The following is a 6,507-nucleotide window of genomic DNA, read 5'->3' as shown; positions in this document are numbered from 1 at the left end:
AATGCCATCCCGGACCGGCCGGTGTCCCACTGCGATCACCTCACATGTGATACACAAATAATAATGAAATACTTATGCAAATGGAACGCGGGCCTTGTTATGTTAAAACTCCGATAATGAAATTATGAACCAGTCGCGCCCAACATTTTCGACCGAGCAACCGTTAAATGGTCGAATCAAATTGTCCGATTGTCACCGGTCTTTGTCTCGAGAACAAAAGTACATTTTCCTTCCTCTCCTCTATCTGTCTCGTAATTCGAAACAATTCACTAAAACCGATTGTTTCGATAAGTGAACACAACTCAACAGGACATTGCGAAAAATCAACACAATCTCTGCCTCGTAGTGTTTCTAAACGGTGAAGGGCTGGGATCTTTTTCTTTCCCCAAGGAGGAAAAGTGCCCCGGGGAGGATAGGTTTGTTTGAATTGGGGTGACTATAGTTTGCGCGTGGGAAGCGGTCAATATGCGTTGTCATTCAGATTATTTACAATAATATTTTTTAACAATGACAGATAATGAAAATATAAAATAAGAACCGTATATATATTTTATACCATGCCTAATTAAATTTACTTTTAATTAAAAAATAATCTATAAATTTTCCCAATATTTGTTAATTAGCTATGTCATTGTATACAAAAATGTCAATCTTATTTTATAAATACTCTCATTATTGATAACACAACCATATCAACTAGCTCTTAAAAATTGTAATTAGATTAGAAAATATCTTATACTATTTTTAAATTACCAAATTATAAACGCATCTTTGCCCACAGCTTTTAAAAGTAAACAGAATAAATTTATTAATTGATTTCAAGGGCTTGCCACCATTGCGGCCCTACAACTAATTAACAGAAAAAGTACATCTACAATTAAAAATCAAATAATGCATCCCCAGTGTTTAAAAACTTCAGTTATATTATTATTTCTAATCTATAAATAATACAACAAAGCAATAAAACTAATTTATGATACGCCGTTGTATTATTCCATTTAAGAAACTTATTAACACATTATCGATTCTGACTGTTATTACCACACGAAAAAGTATTTCGTGAGAACATATTTACTTAAACGTCAGAACCAAACACAAATTGAAATAAATATACTTTAAAACTGAAGATACGCGTGTCTGTCTGTCACAAAAACTCCTCCGAAACGGTTAACATTAGCGACTTGATATTTACACATGTCATTCTATCTGATATTTCTAAGTAAGCTGTGCTATTTTTAACTTTTAACATTAGGATTAATTGATGGATTATATTTTGTAAGCTTTCATTAAATTTCAAATTCAATTATTATTAGTTACTGATTAATTGATGAAGTATATTTTGTGGGTGCCATATGAATTAAGGTCCAATGTAATATTTTCAACATTAGCTGGCAACAAAATAACGCTATAATAACGCCAACGTCTGAATTACTTCATATCTTATCTAACGTGTGCCGCGCGGCACTAACGATCGAGTGACAAAATGCTCTCGTGGCATTAGAAAGGTTAAGTTGTTAAGAGAATTACGAAAAAAATATTATTATTTTTAAATAAACTTGCATATAAATAAAATAGTATGCAGTTCTTGAGGGATTACATTTTGGTTTATTTTATACAAGGATACAGCAAATATTCTACCTATATATAAAATAACAAAATCATGTCAGACGCTACCCTTAATGAAAATCTCAAAAATCGTCTCCAAATCTCAAAAATCGTGGTCACCCCAGTGCGTCTGTTCGGAAATGGGAGATAATCCAACACCATTCTGTATTATAAGGCCGTCGCGTAGGATTTTCCCATAGCCGTGACGTCACGGTCCAACGGTATAGAGCGCGACGGTCGGCGGCGGCCAGAACTAAACCGTCCGTTGGCGCGCGACGCGTCAGATTCACGTGCGCGTGTTTATTTACCAAAAATCGGTTAAATATCGCAGTTAACCATTTATCCGTGTCGTCGTGTGTTATTCAGTGTTATTTGGTGTATTTGCAACCATGGTTTATACGTGTTGTGTCCCAAATTGCAACGGAAACTACAAGAACGGCCCCAAAGTCAGCGTCTACAAATTTCCTCGAGATGAAGCGACTAAAAACAAATGGATCCGGGCGATTCATCGAGCACATTTTGCTCCTACTCGACATTCTAGGGTACGTATTGTTTTTACACATATAAGTGCTTGTTTATATTTTGCATGTTGATCGATACACACACCTAACCTACAATATAATGGATCATAACATAACATAGGTATGCGAGCGCCACTTTACCGAAACGGATTTCAGACGAAATAGTGAATATTATGACGAAAGAACCGGACGTCATCTGAGCGTTCCCTTGGACAAAAAAGCATTGAAAGAATCAGCAGTTCCGACGAAGCTACCCAATTGTCCAGATTATCTATCTGCTTCGGCTTCTACTTCGACCAGAGAGAGTGCAGAAGAGAGACGCACGCGTATCGACAATTCCAATATAGAAGCTGCAATTGCCAACAGCTATCGTTCCAAAGCTAAATATGATAGTAATAGAGTATTTTCCAATTTTAATCAATTTATTGTTTGTCTAGATAGCCATAATGTCGACGAGGAGTGGACCATAGTCAAGAAAAACGGCCTGGTAAAATTTATTTTAATAGAAGACGTTCCAGCCCCCGTCATTACGCTCTCTGCCGTATTTAGCCAAGACTTAAAATTAACATTATATAAAAACAAAACCCAACTAACTCGCTTAAATAATAAACAAATCCCATTAGCGTTTCAAAATATTAATGATGTAATTGAAACATTAAATACTTTTAAATCTTCTCACCAAAATGTAAACGAGAGTTCCGTCGATGACAATATTCAATTGATCCTCGATACGTTAGCATCGACTCGTACATTAATAGATGAAGATAAGAGGAAATATATCGATTTTTTAAGTGAGCAAGTAAAACTTTTCAATTGTAAAAAAAATCGTTATAGATATTCACCTGATTTTGTAATATTTTGTAGCATTTTGTTCTCAATATCTCCCCACGCATATAGATACATCAGAAGCTTTGATTATATGATTTTACCTCATCCGACTACAGTTCATAAAATTTGTTTAAAATATAATACCGATCCTCAGATTGAACAAAATGAGGCAAATTTTTTAACTTATATTAAACAAAAGTTTCATTTTTTAAAAGATAGTGATAAAGTTGTTAGTTTAATGATTGACGAAATTTATATTAAGCCATATTTTGATTATAAAGGGGGAAATATTGTAGGTATGGCTTATAACACTGAAGAAGCAGCTAAATCTGCTCATGTATTTATGTTACAAAGTTTGCTTTCTTCGTTTAAAGAAGTTGTGCATATTTTACCTGTAAAAACGATGAAAGCAATGGAATTATTTAACTTCATTAAGAGAATTGTAGTCGGTCTACAGAATATAGGATTTAATGTAGTCTGTGTCGTAAGTGACAATAATTCTATAAATCGTAAAGCGATGTCTTATTTTGCTTCACCTCCTCAAGTCAGTATAGTTTACAAACATCCTTGCAAAGATAATGCACCTTTGTTTTATATTTTAGATTCTGTTCACGTATTGAAATGTATACGAAATAATTGGATTAATCAGAAAGATACCGATCAGTCGATTAAGTTTCCATCTTTTGAAAATGTAAACGATGATACTTTATCTGTAGCTTCCTTTTTAAATGTGAAAAAATTGTATCAAATGGAAAATAATCAACTTGTCAAATATGCTCACACATTAAATTTAAAATCTCTCTCACCTAGTTGCTTTGAAAAACAAAATGTAAAATTAGTATTAAATATATTTAACGACAATGTTATACAGGGACTGTTAGAAATAGGTCAGCAGCATAATTTATCTAACCACCGATCTACTGCTGAATTTATTAGATTAATAAAAACTTGGTGGGAAATAGTAAATGTAAAAACACTGCACAAAGGTGACAGATTTAGAAATCCTCTTCAAAATCCTCTCGTACCTGCCGAAGAAAATTCAAAATTTTTAGAAAAATTTCTAATATGGTTAGATTTTTGGAAAGGATTAAATGTAAAATGTAATAAACTAACCAGAGAAACGCACGATGCAATTTCCCACACGACACACGGGCTTTTACAATTAAGTGAATATTGCAAGGCAGAATTAAATTTCAAGTATTTGCTTCCAGGCAAAATTCAGACAGACAATCTTGAAGCCCGTTTTGGTAAATATAGGACGATGGCAGGTTCTCAATATTTAATTACAATAAGACAAGTGTTTGAAGTTGAATCCAAAATTAGAATCCAAAATTTATTGCCATTAACGTTAACGTCTGAAAAATTTGGAAATATTAATTTAGAAAATAGTATAGAAATTGATAATGAACCTAACGTAGAATCAACTAATTTTATGTCAGAAACAACAGACTTCGATTTAATTTATACTGAAGAGGATTTTAATATGATTCAACCACAGTTACCTATATTTACATATTTAGCAGGCTATTGTGCAAGAGTAGTACTAAAAAGAGTTAAGTGTGATATTTGTAAAAAGTTTTTAGTTTTAGACAAACATTTAAATTTTGCTAATTTAGAAGAAAATTTCAATTTTATTAAAAATGTTGATAGAGGCGGTTTATTGTATCCGCACTCTGATTTAGTAAATGTAATTATGCTAAATTACATTACAATAAACAAATTAATTAGCACTAATCATGAAAATAAGTTTTTAAAATGTAAAGCTCAGAGGGAATTAGTAATATGTTTAACGTTAAATACAGTCGAAGAACATGATTTCTTTCTATCGGAATTTTATTGTCCATCATTGAAGCATACCGATTTTAATATTTTAAGGCTATTAATAAAAACATCTACAAATATATTTTTAAACAATTATATGAAAAAGAAAAATAACATAATATCGATTAATTCTGATGGAAAGAAAAGGAGAAAATTAGAAACACTCACCTCGGGTAGTTAGTTTTAAGATTTTTTTATTTTGTAAATATGTTGGGTTTTGTTTTGTATCATACCAATTAATTTTAATTAGACATATGTCAACTTACTTTAAAAGAGATCAGCTGAGCTGCAAAAAAGATATGTATTCAAATATTAATTTGTATGTATAAATATGGCAATGATTGACTTAATGTATTCACTTTTCCAGATCAAAACAACAATAGATTGAAGTAGCGATTCGAGAGAAAGCTGTTATATGTCAAATAAAATTCAAGTTTTATAAGTGAAATGGAGAAAAGTTATATTTATAAACAAATTATCTTGAACTATAAGAATGAAATTTATGTTAAGACCATGTACTAAAATTTGTTATATGTTTTATGTAATTGAATATGTAAACTCTTATCAAATAAACAGTGAAAAAGTTTTTTCATTAACATACAAATAAACTAGAATTTTCGGACATTCCTTAAATGTACTTTGTTTTAATTATATTTTTTTTATTGACCTATTTTTAAAAAATGTTCTGATAATTTTCAAAACTAGTAATAAAAATCATAAATGAAACCTTGATTTTATTAAATTTAAGAATTATTTTTATTCTAAAAAGGCTATTAAAAATACCGAAATCGTAAAAGCGCGTAGATTCTCTAGTACGTTTGCCGCGCCGAGTATCCCTACACCCAATGACGTCACGCGCGCTGCTGTCCGGCCTTCTATCTAGGTGGTGTTGGATAATCGCGGAGTATCCGTGTCGGTAGATGGGCACACAATGGCGTACGCGCCAGGAATTAAGCTGTCCCATTGTTGGGCGCAACTGTCCACGACCATCTCTCCGAGGGTGGAACGGAGACAAGTGGACAAATCCAATTTGACACCGACACGTACCCAGGGAACGTGTTGCTTCGTGGGACTTCCCCTACTCGAGAAGCCGGGAGGCCCATCGACATCATTCGATTACCCCTGGACACGATCGGCAGGACGTTCGATTAATTAAGACAAGTTAGAGGTATAAAGAAGTAAAAAATATCTTTACATTTATCTCAAAATGTAGTCTGTCCGTCGCATGTTTGCTTACTGACCAATGACAGTATCATACGAAGATATTTCTGGCTCATTTAATTATTGGCCATTAGAATATTGTGAAATTTTCCCTTTCACTGCTCATTCTAGATGAGAGTACCACTTGTTTGGACAGCAAAAGAAATTAAACATACAAATAAATAATTTTAGTACAGATTTGAACATAATTTAATTAAAGTATATATTTATTATGGTGGAAAATAACCCTTATTTTCCACCAAGTATTTTATAGAGTCGAGAATAAATATGAAATTTATTTTAAAAAACAGCCATGGCGGCATGTAGATTTATTATTATAAAAAATAATACGTCAATATATTTTTTATACGTGCTACCGAATTACAAGGCGTCAAAAATATGATACATCCTAAAAAAAGGCGTTAACTACTGCTTTTTTAAAATCATAACGTAAACTTTACGTAAGTGATAATAGACGTCGAATTATCATAAATATTTACCGAATCCATGCAATAAATTACTCCGGAGTACG

General features: G+C 32.4%; 1 long non-coding RNA gene across 1 annotated transcript; it reads left to right on the top strand.

Moving 5' to 3' along the window:
- The first annotated feature begins 1,850 nt into the window (after window positions 1-1,850).
- LOC148230505 (uncharacterized) lies at window positions 1,851-5,408 on the top strand. The gene is made up of 2 exons (XR_015811044.1): window positions 1,851-2,147; window positions 2,248-5,408. It is a non-coding gene; the product is annotated as an uncharacterized LOC148230505 (long non-coding RNA).
- The last annotated feature ends 1,099 nt before the right edge of the window (window positions 5,409-6,507 follow it).

This window comes from Plectrocnemia conspersa, unplaced genomic scaffold, assembly GCF_051122295.1.
Source record: "Plectrocnemia conspersa isolate PC_06_02 unplaced genomic scaffold, ASM5112229v1 ptg000010l, whole genome shotgun sequence".
Lineage (NCBI taxonomy): Eukaryota > Metazoa > Arthropoda > Insecta > Trichoptera > Polycentropodidae > Plectrocnemia > Plectrocnemia conspersa.
The sequence above is the reverse complement of the archived record's forward strand: the minus strand, read 5'-3'. Positions and strand labels throughout refer to the sequence as shown.